General features: G+C 44.2%; 1 long non-coding RNA gene across 1 annotated transcript in view; it reads right to left on the bottom strand.

Moving 5' to 3' along the window:
* LOC120403012 overlaps positions 1-18,552 on the bottom strand; it is a 76,443-nt gene extending 57,891 nt beyond the window's left edge. The window contains exon 1 of the long non-coding RNA XR_005597417.1: positions 18,402-18,552. This is a non-coding gene — a long non-coding RNA (uncharacterized LOC120403012). The remainder of the gene's footprint in view (positions 1-18,401) is intronic.
* Between the last annotated feature and the right edge of the window lie 4,704 nt (positions 18,553-23,256).

Raw genomic sequence — 23,256 nt, 5'->3', positions numbered from 1 at the left:
GTGGCTCCTACCCTGTGCCAGGGTCAGCTGGGCTGGGGAGGATGGGACTTCCTCTTCCCCTGCACGGCATCCTCCAGATTTCTTCCCCGGCTGCAGGAAGCTCTACAAACTCCCCCCTCCCCTACCTCGTGCTTCCTGAACCCATCGCTCCTCAGCTGCCGGGGGAGGGATCACTGTATAGGGAGCTGCTCCCACATCCGCCCAACCCTCGTGCATCCAGACCCCCTCATACCCAGACCTTGTCACTGAGCCTCACCCCCTCACACCCGTAACACCCCCTGACAAGCCCCACTCCCTCTGCACCTGGAACACCCCCAATGAGCCACCCACAGCTGGATTCCCCACTCTGTCGAGCCCCATCCAGCTGCATCTGGATCCTCACCCCACTGAGCCCCACTCTCCCAGCATCTGGATCCACCCTCGCTGATCATTCCACAACAAGACCCCTTGCTGAGCTCTATCCACCCCCCCAACACACACCCAGAACCCCCCTGAGCCCCAACCACCTTCACCTGGACTCCCCTTGCAAAGTCCCATTACCACTGCACCGAGAACCCTCCCCCAAGAAGACCCTGTGCATCCAGATCCCCCACTAAGCCGCCCACACCCAGATTGCCCCCACACAGAACCCTCTCAAGCTCACAAAGCTCCTCCACACTTGGATCCTGCCTTGCTGAGCCTGCCTGCCCACACCTGGTGCACCTGGCACAGAGGGGCAGGGCACCGGGGTGTTTCTGGGGCAGGCCCTGTCCTTGTGCTGTGTCAGGCTTGGGTGCAGCCTCATTGCTGAGTCCGTGTCCCAGGTGGGGGGAAGCTGCACAGTGATCTCCACCCTCTGTGCAGCCAGTGGCTTGTGCTCCCCAACGCCATGCTGGAGCCTCAACATTTATATGACAAATAAAATTTGCAGAATTTTAAAATATTGTGTGCAGAATTCTTAATTTTTTGGCGCAGAATGCCCTCAGGAATACCATTTGTAAAACAGCTGCCCTGACTGCTTGTCTGTCCCCAGCAATGGAGAACCTAGTGGAGCACACCCAAAACTACCACCCCCAAAATCAGGAAGCTTCTGGATGTGGAGAGCAGCAATGACCCAGACACAACTCACTCCTAACTCCCCTTCCCTCCGCGTCTCAAAGAGATATCTCCCCATCAGGCACATGGGTTACATAAGCACTTATCCGAGGGGTAGCCATGGTAGTCTGGATCTGTAAAAAGCGGCAGAGTCCTGTGACACCTTATAGACAGACATATTGGAGCATAAGCTTTCGTGGGTGCGTCTGATGAAGTGGGTATTCACCCATGAAGCTTATGCTCCAACACGTCTGTTAGTCTATAAGGTGCCACAGGACTCTTTGTCACTACAAGCACTTAGGCGCTTTTGAAAATTTTATTCCATGTTCTTAGTGCATGCAATGAAAAACTTATGCATGCAAAAATACTCTTAACTTTACACATGACTTGTTAGTATAATTAAGATGGTACCACTTTCTTGGCATGCCTAACTCTACAGCTGCTAGTTCACTACATGCCATTGCAACACACAAAGGTCACAACCACACCACTGCAGCTCAGTCTGTTGCCTATATTTTAGCATGCATTCTGACAAGTTTTCTACCCACCAGGGGGAAGTTGCCATGAGTTCTCCAGAAAAGAAATGTCCAGAGGAGATGGAAAATTTATCCCATCAAAATTACCCAATGGAAACAAGTTTCTGAAGTCCCAAGATTGCACGTTTCCTCTCATCTTTAGAGGACTGTGGTCTGCCACTATAAAGACTAAAGAATCTTACCAGAGGCTTTCAAAACCCCTAATCAGCAGTTTCTTTAGTCCAAAAAACACAGTTCCCAACATTGCTTTGATTCCATTCTGTGCTTTCTTTCAAGCAGAATTTTACATTACATGTTTATAGGCTACAAGACCTCCTTGCCACCTTTCACCTACTTCGGACATTCTAGGCTTTGTTTTCCTTTCACTTACACCTATGTAGATCAGGAGTAACTCCACTGAAGTCATTGCACTTACAACAGGGTAAAACTATGTAAGTGGGGAAACCAGTAAATCTTCAGTCAAAGAGAGGCCACAACACAGCACATCTCAACAAAAAGCACAGGGACTTCACCCAAAATTTAAGAGATAAACGTGTATGGATCCCCCTCCTTTACTGTAAATACACAGTTAAATAGCCATTTGCTGAGCTAGAATAAAGTGGATCTATCAGCAAGGCACAAAAGAAAAGACTAATGTTTACATATTTACTGAGCTTCAAACAGGAAAGGTTTGCTAGTATTTAAACTACCAGCAAACCCTCCCAGGAGAAAAGCTATAATCCATTTGGCATCAAGAGGAACATTCAGTCCAGGACTAATCCATGACCACTGGAGATGAAAATTCTTAGCTAAAGAAAGGACTGTACACAGTGGCCATCCTTAATAAGTAGGGCTCTACCTCTGTCACGGAGGTCTCGCAAATCATGGATTCCGTGACTTTCTGTGACCTGCATGACTTCTGCAGCAGCCAGTGTGGCTGACCCTAGGGCCTCCTGGCCTCGGGGACAGCCACACCGGCCGCTGCTCGAATGACTCTGCAGCCAGCTGCCTGGGTAGCCCCACAGCCATCCACACTGGGACCAGAGATCCTGCACCAGAGGTCCCGGGGTGGCCGGAACAGCCCCTGCTGGCGGCCCCCAGCAGCTGGTGCCACTGTCCCCACCCAAGCAGCGATGGCCATTGTGTACAGTCCCTTCTTTAGCTAAGAATTTTCACCTCCAATGGTCATGGATTAATCCTGGACTGAATGTTCTTCTTGATGCCAAATGGATTATAGCTTTTCTCCTGGGAGGGTTTGCTGGTAGTTTAAATACTAGCCAACCTTTCCTGTTTGAAGCTCCCCGTCAGCAGTACCCTTCTTCTCTCCTCTCCCCCCCCGCCCCAATTTAGTCAGGGGTATTTATACTATAAGTCATGGACAGGTCACAGGCCATGAATTTTTGTTTTTTGTCCATGACTTATACTATAACTACCCATGACTAAATCATAGCCTTATTAATAAGTTGCCAGTTTTGCCTAGATAAATAGATACAGATACCTCTGAATGTTCAGAATGACCTAATCTCACATATATTTACTGTAGGAAATAACTAAATACCCTGAATATTGCAGAAAAGTTATCTAAGGGCTTATCTACATGGTGGGGTAATGCACTCTTGAGGGGTGTGATTTCTTTAGCACACTAATATATGGCACGCTACTTGGCCCATGTAGACCTTTGCTGGTGCACACTATAGGTTCCCTAGTGTGTTTTAACACAGTGTTGTTTAAAACAGTACTATGTTACATGCAGTTGGAAACCTTTAGTGTGCACCAGCAGGATCTACGTGGACCAATGAATATGCAACATGTCAGTGCGCTTTAGAAGCCACACCTCTGCAGAGCGCATTATCCCACCGTGTAGACAAGCCCTCAGGTAAAGTGCATGTTTTTAAGGTCACAGTGCATTACTGCAGACTCAGGCCCAGGCTGTATACTCTAGCAGTATAGTTTACTATTACAGAGGAAGGGTTGTCCAATGATTAGAGCACTAGCCTAGGAGTTGGGAGATGTGGGGTGAAGTCTCTGATCTGCCATAGACTTCCTGTGAGACCTTGGGTAAGCCACTTCATCTCCCGCAGTCTCAGTTCTCCATCTGTAAGAATGGGGATGGCAGCAGCACCCTACATCCCAGAGGTGCTGTGAGGATAAATACATTAAAGATTGTGAGGTGTTCAGATAGTCTGGCAAGTGGGGTCATATTAGGATCTTAGACAAAATAATTTTTCCCATTAGCAATTTTCCATTACTATTGATATAGCACTCTTCTGCTTGAAAAAGTGTGGTACAAAGAACTCATTTGTCCTCACAAATCTTTGCAAGGTGAGTATTATTATCTTTGTTTTATAGAGGGAGAACTACAGCAGAGAGATCAAAGGCTGGATCCTGCAAGGAGCTGAGCTTTGTGGCCTCATCCGCCATAGCACTTAAGCATATACTTAACTTTAAGTACGTGAGTAGTCCCTTTGATATCAAGCACATGCTCAAGTGCTTTGCTGGATTGGAGCCAGAGTGTTAATCACCTTGCAGGACTGAGTCCTGACTGATTGAACCAAAGCCATGTAGCAAGTCAATAGCAGAGCATTATATTTTGGGAATATCTCCTCTGGATTCCTGATCAGGATCCAAGAAGAGACTGATCCCTGGAGAAGCTATCTTGGGTCTTAAACAGAGCCCAATGCATGTTGGGACAGGAGTCTGGGGAGCTTAGCGACTGTTGTCCAAATACTTTTTCAGAGAGAAATTCTCTTCTACGTGCACCTGGTTTTTGCCTTCATGCCCCGCTTGTTGAGTGTGCAAGTTAGATGTGCACTATTGAAAATCTGAGCCATAGTAAAGGATACCCATAATTATATGTTACTGAAAGGAAAATCTGCAGATATGGAGGCATTTGCTTTGGTAACCGCTGATTGTTTTTTAAATCCAAAAACCTACAGGGAATGTTGCAAACCCATATAGTGTCCAGCTAACTCTCCAGTTTAGCTTAAAGATGGGTAAAAGGTTAGGTAAATACTTGGCTTGAAAGCACTACTTGTTCCATTAAGTGTTGCACAAAAGAAATTTACTCCCGGTTTCAGACAGAAAAAACCCTCTAAGAACTTTGTTGTTCTGCTAAATCCTCCCACTTTTGGCTGAACCACACCCTTTTGGGGGAAGGGGTGTGTGTGGGAGATTTGCCATTCGCATTACAAATGTGGAAAACATGCAGAGCTGGGGAGCTGCACTTTTGGGAGGGTAGCTGAATTGCGGCTGATTGAGTGGTGCACTGTGTTGGCTGCTGTCATCCCTTCAGAAGCATCATTTCTTCCAAACTTTAGAGAGCCACAGTGCAGACGTGAGAGCAGAAACAGGTCTTTACACCGAGGACTGAATGGTACTTTCAGGCTCTCGGCAGCTTTTTCTACATCTTTATCTTTTCTGCCACACACTGCAAGATTGCATATAGATTTATGGGAATTCTTTCCATGTTCGCAACTTATAAGTATTAATAACCAGTCCAAGTTGGAAAATAATACATCATTCCTAACTCTATTAAGTACCGAAAATCTGGCTTTGGTTAAAATAAGATTCCCTCTAGCAATGCCCAATATACAGTAAATATTATATTTATTAAAAAAAAACAGATCTCATCTTATCTAAGGAACAGTAACATTAAGGTTTTTGCCTGAAGCCCAGCAAACTTCAAACTTAAGAAGAGTGAAGGGGCGCAGGCACCCAGTTTACAAGTAATTACTTTCCAATGAGTAGCCACTTTCAAGTAGTTTGTATCTAATAATGTCTATAAACAAAGGCAGTCTTATGTTGATATGTAGCATGTGCCCAAACACACAGATCAAATGATGTCTGTTAATTTCTATATTGTTGCAATTGGTATTAATGGGAAAAAATAACACCTGTGTTACTGATATCATTACCCAAAAGCTGTTCTGGACCTGTCACATGAGCTATCACACTGGTTGACGATGTGATTTTAAAACCACTTGCCCAGTTATTTAAAGTTGAACCTTGAATCCCCTGCTCTGGCAAAATTCCCCTTGCAGCCAGTGGGAGTCTTCTGACTAAGTAAGCATTTCAGGATTTGGGCCCAGATCTACACAGATATTTAGATTTCAATTGATTTCAATGGTTCTGGGCCTTGGTCACTATTAATTTAAAAATTGCTTCAGTGTGTTATAGCATTGCTATACTTTACAGTATTAAATAAACCAAGCATTTAAGAACAAAAGCTGTCCTCATGGGTAACTCAGTGAATCTTTAGGTTGTAAATCCCTCAGATCAGGATCTCCTCAACTCATTAGCAATAATATGCAGACCATCATGCCTTAATCTACCAAAATAGGCCCACCCACCCACATTGTCTCAGCAACAGTCAGTTGAATGCTTGGTTAAAGGCTGCCAAACTTAGGCTGTGGCAGATCAGAGGAAACAAGTTCTTACAACTATTTACTAAGAACAGGTTAACTTGAAATGTAGTCAATTAAAATTTTTTTCCAAATCCCCCTATCAGTTTCTGTGGTTCTATAATCACATTTTCCTATTTTTTAAACATACTTCTCTCTTGCCTGTTGCTGTGTGAAAGACTTCCTCAAATGCACAGCATATGGTCTCTAGGGAGACATTGAGAATCATAGAATATCAGGGTTGGATGGGACCTCAGGAGGTCATTTAGTCCAACCCCCTGCTCAAAGCAGGACTAATCCCCTGACAGATTTTTGCCCCAGAGCCCTAAACAGGCCTCCTCCAGGCTTGAACTCACAACCCTGGGTTTAGCAGGCTGATGCTTAAGCCACCGAGCTCTCTCTCCTCCCCTACATCAGACCTTAACATTGATGAATGCATTAACTATAAAGGCAGGTTTTCCTGTAATTGTGACACAATGGGGAAATTCACAGAATTCGTTTGCTTGAATTCACACTCCTCGTGCCTCATTCAGTGGCTTAGGGTTAGTATATAGGCCTGATATATACAATTAAATATGGATGCAGTGAATTCAGATCCCAAACTTCCCAAAGTTGCTAGGTATTCAGATCTGGGGAGTTAGTTTGACCCTGTCGAGATATTGAGAAAGTAGTCAGAAAGTTCAGATCTGGGTTTGAACTTTCCCAAACTTGGTGTGTTCAGATCTGGGGGTATTAGTTTGGCTGCATCTATCAGTACTGGAATTTTTTTTTGAAGTTGAGAGAGTTTAAAAAGAATCTCCTTGGCAAACAAAATTTTTTTTTAAACCTTGTCAAACTTGCCAAACTTAGCCCAATCTTAAATTAAAGTCAATGGAGAAAATAAAAGGCTTCACACGCATACCAGAAAGAATGCTCATATTCTGAATGAGATTTGGATACAGTTATCTCATTCCGAACATTACCTCATGAATCTGACAGCTTTGTTGGCTTCTGCCCTTAGAGAAGTTTGTTGAGAGAATTGGTGGCTCAATTCCGGACTTGCTCTTTATTGCAATACTGAGGGGGAAACCTCAATACCTTTGCAAGAAAGTCTCAAGTTGCTTATTCATCAGATTTTGTAAAAAGACTAAGGCTTTGTCTATACTAGCATTTTTGTCAGCAAAACTTTTGCCAGTCACGGATGTGGAAAAACAAACAAACAAACATACCCCGAGTGACATAAGTTTCGCCGGCACAAGTGGCAGTGTGCAAAGCACAATGTCAGAAGGAGAAGCTCTCCTGCCAACATAGCTTCCACCGCTCATTGGGGTGATTTAATTACATCAATGGCATAGAACGGCTACACGAGAGATCTTGCAGCTGCATTGGTACAGTATTTGTCTTTTTTCCTTCTGCTGCTTGAGGAGAGAGAGAATTTTGCTGAGTGTTTCTATAGGTTCTATGACAATGGTACTGCTACAGATTTTCAGAGAGTTTAAACACACAGGGCCAGATTCTCTATTTAGTTACACCATTTTACACATGGGTAGCTTCATTGACTTCAGTGGAGTTACTCCTGATCTGCACGAATGAGAGCAAGTGTCAGCCCCATGCTATTATCAAATACATTCTGGTCTGCCAATAATGCCAGCCTCAACTACCCATTCAGAGCCTTCGCAATTAAAATAAAGTGTTCTGGAGACATCACAGAATGATTTCAGGATTGTCTATCTTTTCTGAAATTATATTTTGGGGGTTAGCTATTTTTTTCTGACAAGCTAAGCTAAAATTCAGTCTCTAAGGATCAAATGTCTTGGAAAACTATTTGGCCCGATTTATTTTTTCTGTGTCTCTCTGTAAGGCCCCATTTCTCTTGATGTTTATTCCTCTCTTTCTCTGCTGCCAGCTGCTGTCTTCCTCAGTCTGTTACCAGATTTCCACTGTTCTCAGTTCCACACTTCCCAGTATACCTGCCTGTATTAATCTTTGTCTGTCTTCTTCCAGTACCAAACCTTGCCCCTCATTTTCTTGACATTCCATATTTCTCTACAGCTTGAGCTGGTTGGAATATAAGTATTTTTCCCAGTGGAAAATATTTCCCAGTGGAAAATTTCAACTTTTCAGTGAAAAACTGAAAATTAAAAATTTTCGGCTGAAAAACAAAAACAAAAATGCCTCAAGGGAATTGTAGTTTATGCACCTCATCCCCGATTTCTCCTCTATAGGACACAATCCCTAGTCGGACTACATCTCCCATGATGCACTATGGTATCCTCATTTGCTGAACCACTGCAGTGCATTATGGGAGATGTCATCCAGCTGAGGAACTCAGCCCAGGAGAATGGGAGTATGAAGCACCCAAACTACAATTCCCACAAGACACCGTGGTAGCATTTCCAAATGGAAAATGTTCAGTGTTTGACTGAAATGTTTTGGTTTTGGTGTATTTGCTTTTTCAATAAAGAGGAAATTTTCCACAGAAAGCAGGCACTTCTTGAGGAAAATTTAGCTTTGCTGAAAACCCAGTTTCACATAAAAAAAATGCTGACATAAAATTTCAGCTAGTCCCACTCTGCTGCCAGACTTATGTTCTGTTTATTCCTTGTCTTCATCTCCCTCTACCAAATCTCCCTGTCTTCACAACCAGACCTTCTGACCTCCTTCTAGACCTCTTTGTTCACCAAGAATCCTTTCTCAGTCAATGTTCGTGGATGTTGATGACTAAGTATCTCAAGATTTTTCATTCTGAAGACAGAAATGCCTGCCATTCACTTGCACACATCACTCAACAATTATGGCACTCCTTTTCTTTTTCCAGAACTCCATTCTATCTTTTCCCTTTTAGAGCTGAAATTAAAGGCAAGTGGCAGACTAGGCGGTAAACAGATAATGTGAAGCTAACTGTGAAGTATTCTAAACAGTAACATGTCAAGCAGAGATTTGCCATCAGGTGATGATTTTTAAATAAGTAACTGAGAAGTATGACAGAAAGTCACTACTCCCCTGAACTAAATGTTCAAAGTGTCTTGAAAATGTTGCTGATGACAAGCTACAGGCTTTGCTAGTGCAACCGGGTGACAAGTTTTTGTTTTCAAAATGCATACAAAAGGAAACAAAAAGTGCAAAAGAATAAAAGGTTTTGGCCAAAATCATTGCTCTCTGCACAGCAGCAGTTCCAGTTCAGTGGTGTGTATTCCAGAACTTACTGAGAACAAAAACAGAGGGGAAAAAAAAAAAATCACAAAAATAAATGCTTTTGTAACAAAAATTAGACTGATGACTGGGATGCATGGACTTTCTAAAATGAAAACCTCCACTAACTGAATTTCTCCTGTGATTTATAGCAGTGGAGGGACTTTGTTTTGTTCTGCTGTATGGAATAACAGAATCTTTAGAAATTTGGAGTTCTCTGTTATCTTAGAACTTCTGCAAATGGTTTCAGATATTTTATGAAACCTTATATATTTGCAGTTACTCAGAATACAGGAAAAATGTGTTTTTCCAACTAGACTAAAATCTGCAATATTTAAAAAACAAAACAAAAACAAAAAACAAACAAACAAACGTTACAGAGCCCATAGCTAGACAGACCATTCTGGGTTAGTGGCCCAATTAACCTCCCATTAAAGTCACCAGAAAGATTCCCAGGGATTTCAAAGGGAGTTGGTTTGGGCACAGCAGGCCAGATTCTCCACCACCTCATTCCTGGTATAGCCATTTCCATTTGTGCAGAGCAGGGGTGAAAGTAACCTAAAAGACTTACCAGTATGGGGGCCCGGCTCCGGGCCCCCAGAAGGTTTGGGGCCTCGGGCAGAAGGGGTAGGGCTGGGGATCAGCCTCCCCAAGCCAGCCCATCCACGCTGCTGGCCTGCGCTTCCTGGGGCTCCAGCAGCGATTTAAAGGGCTCAGGGCTCCAGCCGCTGCTGCGGTAGCAGCGGCAGCAGCTGGGAGCCATAGGCCCTTTTAAATTTCCAGGCCCTGGGACAGCTATCCCTTTTGCCCCCTGGTCCCCGTCGGTGGCCCCGCTGGTAGGGTCCCTACCAGCAGGGCCGCCAATGGGGGGACGCAAAAGGGGCAGTGATGTTAAAGCGCTGCCGAGCGCTTTAATGTCAGCTGCATATGGGCCTGTACTGGCGGCCAGTTCTTACCAGTATGCCATACTGGCCCACTTTCACCTCTGGTGCAGAGTGAGTGCAGAATGGGAACACAGATGTAAGGACACTTTGCACCCACTCTGCACGAGGATATAGGACAACACCCGGTACAAGGCACTGGAGAATCAGGCCTATCTGCATAAGCAATGCTGCTGGACATGATGTTTCTCCTCTGCTGGGAACTGCTGCACTGCCCTTCTTATCTCTTCTCCTTTTGTTCTGCCCCAAGTGACAAATAGTTAATTTGTTTCTAGTGAACTTCCCAAGTATTCAAGGATCATTGGCAGGACCATCCACACTTTGTCGCTCTTACCCTCCTAGCCCCACTTCACAGTGCTTATAATAGAACCTGGAGATGGAAAAGATCATCCATTTGTAGTCCACAGAGCTATTCTAAAGGCATCTAATGTGGCAGTAATGCAAGAAACCTGCAGGTCCACAAAAGATCTGCTACCAAGACAGCAAAAACATATAAGCCAAATTCTTCTCTCATTCACATGTGCACAAACCCACACACTAAATGGATATGCATCCACTGAAAAGAATAGCTGAATTTGTCCCTAAGTGTAACATAGACCATTTTATATAACATTGTATCAGTGCCAGAACTACTAGTTGTTTTTTTGTTATGCATATTAGCACTTTGTTTTTATCACTATTTGCAAAACAGTAGCACCTGTGGGTATCTGATTCTTCACTGCCTCACAATGTCCATAGTCAGTTACACCTGTGTAAGTGGGGGTAACATGCTACCAAATCAGTACAGTTCTGCTACATGGAAGATTTCAATCTCCAGGAAATTCAGTCTGGTACTTTTCAAATTCACTGGAAATATTTTGTAGGAAAGCAAGTAGAACAAAACAAAACAACCACCCTCCCTCCAGCTATTCCTATCCAAGATAAGTATCTGCGAGGACGACCTTTTGTAAGTAGGAACTGGTATGTCCTATAAACCTTTGACATCTCAACTACACTGCACAGGTCCATAGAGCAAGGGTCATGACCTAGATGTCTTCCTTTTCAGGCCATTCTACACGACTTACCTGTCTTTAGGCCTGGAAGAATTAGATTTTTATTGGTAAGTGTCAGTGAACAAAGATTCCACCAAACAGACAAACCGATGAAGGAAATATTGCCGTTAATAATAATAGAAATTTACAGATAGGCAAAATAAGAAAAATGCTTATTAGTGTTTGATTTAAGGATATTTATATTGTATATTTTGATATGTGATCGTGACAATTTGTGCTTTAACTATTATATTTTAATTTTGAATCTCAACATTGACTGTCATTAAATAGTTATCGCTGGACCCTCACCCCATTTCCTGCAATTGCGAATATTTTAATTGATTAAAAAAATTGGGGAAAAATGCTTAAAATAAACATTGATGTTATCTGCCAAGATTATAAGCAAATATATCAATTGAATTCTGCCAAGTCTATCTATACTTCAGCTAACACCAGCATCTACCAGTGGTGACAGGAACTGGGTGACTTCACTGCAGGTTTCCACATAACATTGGGTCTCATCAGGGCCAGCTCTGGCTATTCCGCTACCCCAAGCGGCGAAGTGGAAAAAGAAAAAAATAGAAAAGATAAAGCCGCGATCAGCAGTGCTCTGGTGGCAGCTCTACCGTGCCGCTTAATTCTTTGGTGGCAGATCCTTTGCACTGAGGACCCGCCGCCAAATTGCCACTGAAGACCCGGACATGCCATCCCTTTCCATTGGCATCCCCAAGCACCTGCTTCCTTCGCTGGTGCCTGGAGCCAGCCCTGGGTCTCCTCTAGGCCCCTTCTGACTTTTCTCAGAGTTGAGGGTGCTCAGCACCTCACAGGAAGTACTGCAGAATCAGGCCATTAGCCCATATTTATGCTGCCTGGTAATTCCATCAAATATTCTACTTTTAGTCAGTAACAATCCATTCATCCTTATTTTTCCTCTCCCAAAGGAGGCAAATACTCTACAGAATGTGGCTCATGAATTTCTGTTTTTCCATTATTGTTACAGTCTCCCCATTTTAATCTTGCTTTTTCATTAAATAGCATACCACAGATATATTTTTCAATCCAAGCGACTGCTTGAAAGAAGCCAATGGAATAGGAATACATCCTTTTGTGTTCTTTTTAAAGAAATCAAATAACCTGATTCATTGCTTCCTTCTTCGCTTGCAGCATGTTTCACTTACATTAATAGAGCTGTATCTTTTGTTTACATCTTCAAACAAAAAGCAATAGCAGCTCTCCAAATACTCAGATATATGCAATATTTAAACATTACTGCTCTCAAAGGTCAGCTTTTCTTCTGCTCCTTAATTAGGATTCAAGGTCTCCAACAAGAAGTTGTTACAGCAGATGTATTAGTTCTTTCACCTTTACAAAAATTACAGTCCTGGTTTTTCACTTTGCAAAAAGGAAAAAAAAAGGAAATAGTTTTAAATGAAACACACATATATATTTTAATAAGAAAAGGAAGCTCCAAATATGGTGGAAATGGAAGTAATTGGGATCCCAATTCAGCAAACTCATTTAAGCATGTACTTAACTCCCTCCCTATTCAGCAAAGCTCTTAAGCATTTGCATGAGTCCCATTGAAGTCAATGGGTATCAGAATCTAGCCCATAATGTGTATACTTGTGTGCACAGAAGAGGTGTGTGTGTGTGTGTGTGTGTGTACTCACACATACATGCAATCTCAACATAGAGTTCAGTGTAACGTAGTGGCAGCTACAAACAGGGGCTTCTCACACATGAGATGGTGGTGATCTTTGACCACTAAGCCTCTTAGTGAATATGATTCTGCATCTGGCTGACCATATTGTTACAGACATAGCCACCATTATGCCATTGGTGAAATCAAAGGGTGCGGTTTTATTACGGGAACATTTGTATTGGAGCAGGGAGGTTTCCAAATTTTTGTCCCTGCAGGCCACCTGTGCAGCTGCAATAGACACTGTGGCCCACTGTTAACACGTATCCGTCAGGGAGAGAGGTCCCACAGGGCATTGCGTGGCTCCGCACCTCAGCAGCAACCAGGGCCAGCAAGAGGAGGAAGGGAGTAGGCTGGTTCCATAGCCAGTCCCTGCCAACACCCTCTATTTCAGCAGCCCGCTGAGTGTCTTAATTTTTTTTTTAATAGGGTTAGAAGGGACCTCAGGAGGTTAACTAGTCCAACCCCCTGCTCAAAGCAGGACCTATCCCCAGACGGATTTTTAATCCCAGTTCCCTAAATGGCCCCCTCAAGGACTGAACTCACAACCCTGAGCTAGTCACCTGGCAACCTGCCCCAGTCACCCACCCAGCACCCTGGCATGCCTCACAGGAACCCCCTGCCTGGGAACAAGGGAAGGGCTCAGGGGCCACCGGTGCCAGGCAGAGGCTTGGGCTGGGCCTGGCCATTACCTTGATGGTCCCAATCACCCATCACCAATCACCAATCTCCAATCCCAGGGCGGTGGGGGGGCTGCAGTGTGGCCAATATTCCAAGGGGCTCAACAGCCACAGATTGCAGTGGCTCAGAGTGGGAACAGCCACAAACCCTCTAACCTCCTCCAGCCACGCTGGAAGCCACTATCTCTCAAAGCCAGGCCCTTCTCCTTGCCCTCCAGCCACTACCCACTGGCTCCACTTTGCCTTCTGCCACCCTCCGGAGGTGCTAGGCTCCTCCGGCCTTGGGCACGGGCCATCACCGGCCACCATTCTGCCAACATATACAGTTTTGTGGGGGAGGCAATACCCCCCATGTCCTCCTCCAACACCACCCATGGTGAACCACCCAGGACTGTGCTGCAGCCCGCAGGCCACAGTTTGGGAACCCCTGTATTAAAGGGTGATGATGTGGTAGCATATATGCAGCACAGATGAGATAATTGGAGTCTTTATATTTAATGAAGAGGAAGATGCTAGTTCCTTTTGCTAGGACACTGCGTAAAAAGAGTTACAAAAAGAGCTGAGACAAACAGCGGGAGGAGGTCTCCCTTAGTTGAGTTTAGCACATTCTAGAGGTAAGAGGGCAGCAAGCAATAAATTCTAGGATCTGAGTTTTAGATGTTTGTGCTGAAAACAATCAGAACTCCTTAAACCAGGTGGTACTTGTTTGAGATGGAAACGACTCATTACATCAACCAGTCCATCTCTACCAAATGAATAGTAGTAGTAAAATAATAAAAAAGTAATCACCTAATAAACAAGGCTGTGCCCAACTGTACCTTTTCCTGCATTTTGCCCAGTCTGGTTTTAAACATCTCAAGTGATGGGGCCCACCTCCCTGGGGCTGGTACTCTTTAACTCCTTTTTTTAAAAGGTGTGTTGGGAGGTGGGACATTTTGTAAATGTATTTTTTTTTAGAAAACACTTTGCATGTTTTTAAAATTTCAACATTTGAAAATTTTCAACTGTCCCAAGCTCTCGGGCAGGAAGTGTTTCTTGACATTAAGTCTACATTTTCCTTTTTTAAATGTCATGCCATTGCTTCTAGTCATACCACATTACAAGGGACAGGATTTTCTTGTGGTTAAAGCAGGATTCCCAGCTCTGCTACAGACTACCTGTGTGACCTTTGGCAAGTTGCTTCACCTCTCTGCATCTCAATTAGCCACCTGTAAAATAATACTCCTTTCCTCCTACCCTTTTTCTGTCTTGCCTATTTAGACTGCAAGTTCTACAGGTCAATGCTTTCTCTTGATGTGTCTATGTTCAGCTTCTAGCGCAATGGATCCCTGACCTCAGCTGAACCTTCTAATCACTACTATAATAAGAATAATTGACTTCGGGGCTCCTCAGTACCTCTGTAAAGCAGGCTACCTCTTATTCAAGGTCTAAACATGGATTTATGAGCCTAACTTTGGGCACTCTGGTTTTGAAGTTTTGGCCATTGTTTCTTAGCCATCTCAGTTCTTTGGTGTTTTAATCCTGCCTCGTAATTTAATTCCCCAGCTCCCTGGTCATGTTAATTTCTTTTCTTTGAAGTCCTTCCATTTTTTTAGATTTTTCTGGTAATGTGGGGCCCCGCACTGAATGCAATTTTGTATTCCTTATATATTTTTTAAATCCTAGCTCTTAAAGCTTTATGTTTCTCGCTCTATATATAATTTTGACTTTGCTTTTATATGAGTTATCTTGATCTTTATTAGGGGAGAAATATTACCAGTATTTGATTCTGAATCACCAGCTATTTTTTTATAGGCATTTCTTTCCTATTGGTGTCATAGTGAACCTCTACAATGTAAACTAAGTTAGACTTAACAAAACACTGGGATGATTCATACGATCATAAAATTATATTGGTCTAAATTTTTCTGAAGTCTCTCCAGAATGGTTTGAATTTACTGGATGTGTTTCAAGCTGCTATCATAAGCACCCTAAACTGGACTAACCCAACTCAGTGCTATGATGTCAGCCATCTCAAAGTTGTTAACTTACATCTATCAAAATACTCTTGCTGCTAAATTTGAGCAGATGCCAGACGACAATGGTGCTCACAGTATGGCCTAAATTTTCAAATTTTTGCAACTGCCTTACTCTGGGATTGATCCAGTGACCAATGAAGTTAATAAGAGACCTTCAAGTGACTTCAGTAAGCACTGGCTCTCAGGATGTGTTTGAATTATGCTTGTGTACCATCTCCAATGTGTACAGATGCAACAGGAATTTGTCCCCCTATGCTGGGGACACACAAGCCATGCGTGGCCTAGATGAGAATCTTTTAAAATCATTGTTACAAAAACTAGCTCCAATGAAACATTGCCTTGTGGTTAAGATATTAGATTGGGAGTCAAGGTTCAATTCCCAAATCTGCCACAGCCTTCCTGTAGGACCTTGGACTAGTAGCTTAGTATCTCTGTATCTCAATTCGCCATCTGTAAAAGGGAGATAATTATACTTCCTCTCTTTCATCCTTCATCTGTCTTGTCTATTTAGATTGTAAGTTGTTCAGGGCCGGGACTTTCTCTTACCATATGTATGTACATTGTCTAGTCCTAGTCTTGGTTGGGCCTCTTGGTGGTATGGTAACACAAATAACTAAATATCAAAGTTGGTTCGACAGGACTGACTCCCTAACAAAAAGGAAGAATCTGACTCACTCAGCACTTAATCAGCCAGCTAGATCCACAACACAGAACTGCAGATCCAGCTCTGCAAGATGAGGATAAGCGCCTCCCGTACCTGATTTTAACTAGAGTTGAGGGCACTTAGCGCCTCGCTGCACCCAGGCCTTATAAATTGAAAACATCTTGGCTGCAAGAGACATCTGCAGATCTCCAGAGAAAGGAAATATAATCAGATAATCACAAACTAGCAAGGAATAGCTACAGAGTGGAAAAATAAGGACACGTTCCACTCAAAGCTTCAGGTGATTGAAAAGCATAGACAGGCCAGTGTAAAACTCCATCTCACTGGACAGAGCACCATGCTAGTATTCCAAAGCTATCATCAATCACCTTGTAAAACTGAACCTGCAACTTATCCCAACCAACACAATTCGCACTCTAGCAGCTCCACCATCTAGAGTCATGTTTCTTTGTTGTCCTGTTGCTTATGCAGTCATTTACACCTGCACAACATGGACGTGAAGTACTTCCAAATCAGAATGGTAGCCGTTCATACTGATTCTGCACTTGTGTAAATCACTAGAACAAGGAGAAGGGCAGCAGAGAATCGTTCCCTTTGTCAGGATGAAAAACAGAAACTCCACTTCTCTGTTAAACACGGCTTTCTTCTTCAGCAATCAAAATTAGCAGTGGTGCCAAGCTTTGGTTAGCATGCTCCTGGAGTGTTCTAGCTAATGCTTCTCTTATTGATGCCAAAAATCACTGCCTAAATGAGCACAGCAAGTGCCACTTATGGATAGCTCAAAAAGACATCTGTAAAATCATCTACTTACACGTAACAAACACTTCTGGCACTGATATCTGGACTCTTAAGTGACATCAAACCTGAACAACCTATACTTTCCTTATGTATTGCTATGGAAAGATACACAGCATCAACTAAGACCATGTCTACCTATAAAGGACAGTGCATGGTCCATTGGACAGGCTACACAACAAATTCAGGAGACCTAGGAGTCTCTTCCCAACTCTGCTACAGATAATTTGTAGGGCCGTGATCAAATCACAGCCGCTCTCCACCTTTGTTTCCCCATCTGTAAAAGAGATTGATGATGCTCACCTAGCTTTGCAAAGGGTTTTAAGAGCCTTGGCATAAAGAGTGTGATATAGGCACTAGGCATTATTACAAACACTGATGTTCTTCATCAGTCAAAGACAACAGAGGCTGCCAATATCCTCCAGGAAATTAAGCAGTGCTGGGTTGGGCAAGTTGTTTGAATATCTACCCTCTAAAGGGCTTTTAGGTTATAATATTGAAAAACACTCCTTTGCTTGATATGTGACACAGGATGTATGTCACAGCTATGCAGTCCTGTAACCCAGTGTGGAACCATTAGGCCAAAGGCGAGAAATAAAAAAAAAATGTGAGGGCTTTTGAATATTGGGAATTTGCACAGGGGATCAGACGGGTTTCAAGTTCACTTAGCACAGATGTTTCTATAATTGAGACACACTGGGAAAATGCATTAACACACAGTTCTGTCTTTTCTACAGGTTATTTGAACCATTAAAAAAAATTCAACAGCAAGGATATAATTCTTTATTAAATTCTATAGGCTGGTAAAAAAACCAAACCTGCACAAAGGTTATTTCTATAGAAGATTCCATAAGAAGCACAAGCAACATATCAAGCCAGTTGACCAATCCATTCTTATAAATCCCATTATAAGCAGTGTTCTATGGATTTAAAATAAGGGCCCATATTTATTAAGGACCATATTTTTAAACAGACCAGCTCTGTAAGCAGCTGTAGATCAAATACCAGAGCTGGATCAAAACCCTTTTAAATCTGTGGAGCTTCATCTGGGGCCGGATTAGTCCCTCAGTTACTTCTACTACATTTGCATGTGCGAATGATCAGCTCAGCATCCAGTTAGCCTTATGTAAGTGCAAATCCCAGCCTGTACATGCAATCATGGTAACTGCATATGCAAATAAGCTACAAACTCAAATGGCATGTACATTTTTTCAGTCTGGCCCTAGGATTTCTAACCATTGGCAAGTCAGACCCTTAAAATATCATAAAAAATGGATGGATAATATCAGAGAAAAAATGTAAAGAATAATTTGGGCCTGAGGCCTCTCAAATACTACACGATCCTCTGTTTTTCAGCCCAAGATACATGACAAATTAGTTGAAAAGAACTGGGGAATCTTTGTCAATACTAACCTCCTCTTCCCCATCAGATGTCAGCAGTGACTGGGACATATGCAATATCTTTCAAGAAAGATTCCTTTTCTGGAAGTCTAAACCTCTCATGAGTCACTTGCACTTGTATGTCTATTGGCTTTAGAAAGAAATCCTCAGGCACACAGCCTCCTGCTGTTATGCCTAACAAGGATCCCCTAACTCCAGATCCAGAGATTAATTAAGATTATCAGGTGCTGGGTCCCAAATGTATCTGTTTACCTTACATTATTCCTCTGAAAGGACAGCAAACATTACCTCTCTTTTTTTTGAGCTATCACCTGATTGTCTTGATGGGTCAGAATAATTATACAAACAAGAAGGAAATGGTGTCTTTTGGAACCTTTATCTCAGCCCAGTGGGAGGCAGATGGATCAGCATGAATAACAAATTATCTTGCAGTGGATTCCACTAATCAGCCCCAGGGTTGGGGTGGTTTAGCATGAAGCAATTCTTAGCTTATTGCAAAGTTAGTTCAGTACTTCAGCAGAGGACTTTACCCCCTAATTAAGAACCTGAAACAAATTGAAAACAGCTGTGAATAATTAGACAATTTAAGTGCTGTTAAGGAGGAATAATTTCTGTAGCCATTGTAATAAATCTTATGCTGTCTGAACTCATACCTTCTACATGAACTTTTTTCTTTTGCTAGGTTAGCGCATTACTCATAAGAGAAACAGTATCCCTTTTGTTTTGATTGGGTCTGCTTAATAACTATCACTATAAGTGGAAGTGTGATGACAAAGAGAATAGCCTTTACTTGCCTTCATTTTCAAATGTCGTGGTTCAAATCCTATGTCAGATTCCTGGCATGTGTGTTTGGTGAGAAAAGGGGTCCTTGATTTGCACTGTAAATAATACTTGACTCCCATCTACATAGCATTTTTCAAATTTCTCTGGACAAAAATTTAGAGAAATTTGAAAAATGCTATGTAGATGGGAGTCAAGTATTATTTACAGTGCAAATCAAGGACCCCTTTTTAGCAACAGAACTTTTGGCTTGGTACAGAAGTAAGTCCCTGCAGCATTAACTAATACTTTAAACACAAACAAACACATGCAATTTTACCCCAAAGTTTTCATAATGTTTTTCTTCTTTCATTTGTTTGGAACTCAGAAAGTTCAATAAAACTAATTTGCAAAATTGAATCTTTCATCGTGCATTCTAAAATTCCATAGGGCCTGATTTGTAAGCTTTACGCAGTTTGACTATGATTTAGGCCCCAATTTGCAAATGCTTACACACATACTTCATTATGCACACAATGAGTAGTTCTATTGAGGACATTAAGGCTGTCCACATAGAAACATTAAAATTTAGGATTGGAAGGGACTTCAAGAGGTCATCAAGCTCAGCCCCCTATGCTGAGGCAGGCCAGGGTAAACCTAAACCAGGGGTCGGCAACTTTTTGGAAGTGGTGTGCCGAGTCTTCATTTATTCACTCTAAGTTAAGGGTTCGCGTGCCGGTAATACATTTTAATGTTTTTAGAAGGTCTCTTTCTATAAGTCTATAATATATAACTGAACTATTGTTGTATATAAAGTAAATAAGGTTTTTAAAATGTTTAAGCAGATTCATTTAAAATTAAATTAAAATGCAGAGCCCCCCAGACTGGTGGCCAGGACCCGCGCAGTGTGAATGCCACTGAAAATCAGCTCGCGTGCCGCCCTCGGCACACGTGCCATAAGTTGCCTACCCCTGACCTAAACCTTGACAGGTGCTCATCCAACCTGTTCTGAGAAACCTCCAGTGACGGGAATTTCACAACCTCCCTTGGAAGCCTATTCCAGAGCTTAACTACCCTTATAGTTAGAAAAATTTTCCTACTATCTGGCCTAAATCTCCCTTGCTGCAGATTAAGCCCATTACTTCTTGCCCTACCTTCAGCGAATATGGAGAACAATTGATCACCGCTCTCTTTATAACAACCCTTAATGTATTTGAAAACTGTTATTAGGTTCCCCCTCAGTCTTCTTTTTTCACAACTTAACATGCTCAGTTTTTTAAACCTTTGCTCATCGGTCAGGTTTGATCATTTTTGTTGCTTTCCTCTGGATTCTCTCCAATTTGTCCGCATCTTTCCTAAAGTGTGGCACCCGGAACTGGCCACATTATAACACCTCACCAGTACCGAGTAGAGTAGGAGAATTACCTCCCACATCTTACATATAATACTCTTGTTAATACACCCTGAATATTCACCTTTTTCACAACTGCATCATGTTGTTAAACCATATTCAATTTGTGATCCACTATAGCCCCCAGATCCTTCTCCACATCCTATAACCCTTTTCTAATTTTCCATGTCCCCTTCAACACCTGGGCTGCTATGAAGGTTGCTTTTTTTATGCTTACCTGTGGGCTTTTGTCACCTGCACCCTTTGAACCTAATTTAAGCCCTCCTCACTGGGTTGGAGAGTCAGTGTACAATGATGCTCATCCCAGTGGACCTTCTTCTTGGAGCAGCATCCCATGATCTAGGCAGCTGAAGCCCTCCCCTGAACACCACCTGCACAGCCATGCATTCATCTCCAGCATGCATGTGCGCCTGCCTGGGCCCTTCCCTCAACCCGGAGAATGGACAAGAACACCACCTGCACCCTGACTCCTTCACTCTCATTCCCAGAGCCCTCTCATAATTGCTAACCTGCCCAGGGTGATACCTAGGAGTACCATTAGTAACCACATGGATGAGCAACATGGGGTGTTGGTCAGAGATGGATGAGCCTCAGCAACCTTTCTGTAATGTCTCAGGCACAGGCGCCAGGCAGGCAGCATGCCTCCTGTGACATCATGTCAGGTCAGTAGATGGGAATCCCTGACCACCAGCACCCTACACCTCTTGGGCAGGGTGGCAGTGAACCTCCCAGCTTTGGGAGCAGGTGGCTCCTCCATCTCAGTCAATGGGTTCTGCTCCTCCCCTCCTCTTCCCAGTACAGCATAACAATTCTTCACCTTGATGGATGGGAAATCTGTGAGAGGGTGGAGCACTGCCTACTGCCCAGGGTGGCCAGCAGCCACTGTCCTCCTCAGAGAGCAGCCAGTTCTCCTTCCTCCCCTGATGTTCTGTGGTCATCCTCCATCCAAGAGGTTTCCATGTGCCTCCTGTCGAGGAAGTCCTCGTGTGCCTGGATACTACACAGAAGAGCCACCTCCTCCTGCAGCTCTATTACCTGCTTTAGGAGGGATTCCACCAACAGACACCACTCACATCAGGTGGCTCCCAGCTGCTTGGCTTTCATTGGTGGCTGCCCACTCAGCATGTCAAGACCAGGGCCTGGGAGAAAGCCTTCAGGGCCTTAAAGTTAATCAGGTGCTTAAGTGTTTGCAAGATCAGGGCCTTACTTGAGTAGCTACGCAACTCTGATAAGGGCTGTAGAATTGAGCCCATTGCTTGTAAGCATATATTGGCTTTACTACTATCCAAAAATAATCAGAGTCCCAGCAGAAGAGCTCTGGGTAAGCTTGAAAGCTTGTCTCTCTCACCAACAGTAGTTTGGTCCAATAAAAGATATTACCACCCCTACCTTGTCTCTATAATACCCTGGGACCAACACGGCTACAACAACAGGAGTTTTGAGTGGGAGTTCCCATTGGAGGAGCCAGGTATTTTGTGTTTGCGTCTGTCTTTGGGGTGCTTGTGTCTCTCTCTGTCGGGGCAGACTGCTGAGCCCTGATTAGGGGGCGGAGCTAGGCGGAGGAGGGGGCCTATAAAAGCGGCCGCCCAGCCAGGCAGCGGCACAGCTGATCGCAGCGGCCCAGGAGCCGGCCAACAGGGCGGCTAACAGGGGAGTTTTGAGTGGGAGTTCCCATTGGAGGAGCCAGGTATTTTGTGTTTGCGTCTGTCTTTGGGGTGCTTGTGTCTCTCTCTGTCGGGGCAGACTGCTGAGCCCTGATTAGGGGGCGGAGCTAGGCGGAGGAGGGCCTATAAGCGGCCGCCCAGCCAGGCAGCGGCACAGCTGATCAGCGGCCCAGGAGCCGTCCAACAGGGCGGCTAACAGGGGAGTTTTGAGTGGGAGTTCCCATTGGAGGAGCCAGGTATTTTGTGTTTGCGTCTGTCTTTGGGGTGCTTGTGTCTCTCTCTGTCGGGGCAGACTGCTGAGCCCTGATTAGGGGGCGGAGCTAGGCGGAGGAGGGCCTATAAGCGGCCGCCCAGCCAGGCAGAGGCACAGCTGATCGCAGCGGCCCAGGAGCCGGCCAACAGGGCGGCTAACAGGGAGTTTTGAGTGGGAGTTCCCATTGGAGGAGCCAGGTATTTTGTGTTTGCGTCTGTCTTTCGGTGCTTGTGTCTCTCTGTCGGGGCAGACTGCTGAGCCCTGATTAGGGGCGGAGCTAGGCGGAGGAGGGCCTATAAGCGGCCGCCCAGCCAGGCAGCGGCACAGCTGATCGCAGCGGCCCAGGAGCCGGCCAACAGGGCGGCTAACAGGGGATTTTGAGTGGGAGTTCCCATTGGAGGAGCCAGGTATTTTGTGTTTGCGTCTGTCTTTGGGGTGCTTGTGTCTCTCTCTGTCGGGGCAGACTGCTGAGCCCTGATTAGGGGGCGGAGCTAGGCGGAGGAGGGCCTATAAGCGGCCGCCCAGCCAGGCAGCGGCACAGCTGATCCCCAGGAGCCGGCCAACAGGGCGGCTAACAGGAGTTTTGAGTGGGAGTTCCCATTGGAGGAGCCAGGTATTTTGTGTTTGCGTCTGTCTTTGGGGTGCTTGTGTCTCTCTCTGTCGGGGCAGACTGCTGAGCCCTGATTAGGGGGCGGAGCTAGGCGGAGGAGGGCCTATAAGCGGCCGCCCAGCCAGGCAGCGGCACAGCTGATCGCAGCGCCCAGGAGCCGGCCAACAGGG

The sequence above is a fragment of the Mauremys reevesii genome, linkage group 4 (assembly GCF_016161935.1).
Source record: "Mauremys reevesii isolate NIE-2019 linkage group 4, ASM1616193v1, whole genome shotgun sequence".
Classification (NCBI taxonomy): Eukaryota; Metazoa; Chordata; order Testudines; family Geoemydidae; genus Mauremys; species Mauremys reevesii.
This window is presented reverse-complemented; position numbering and strand designations above follow the sequence as displayed.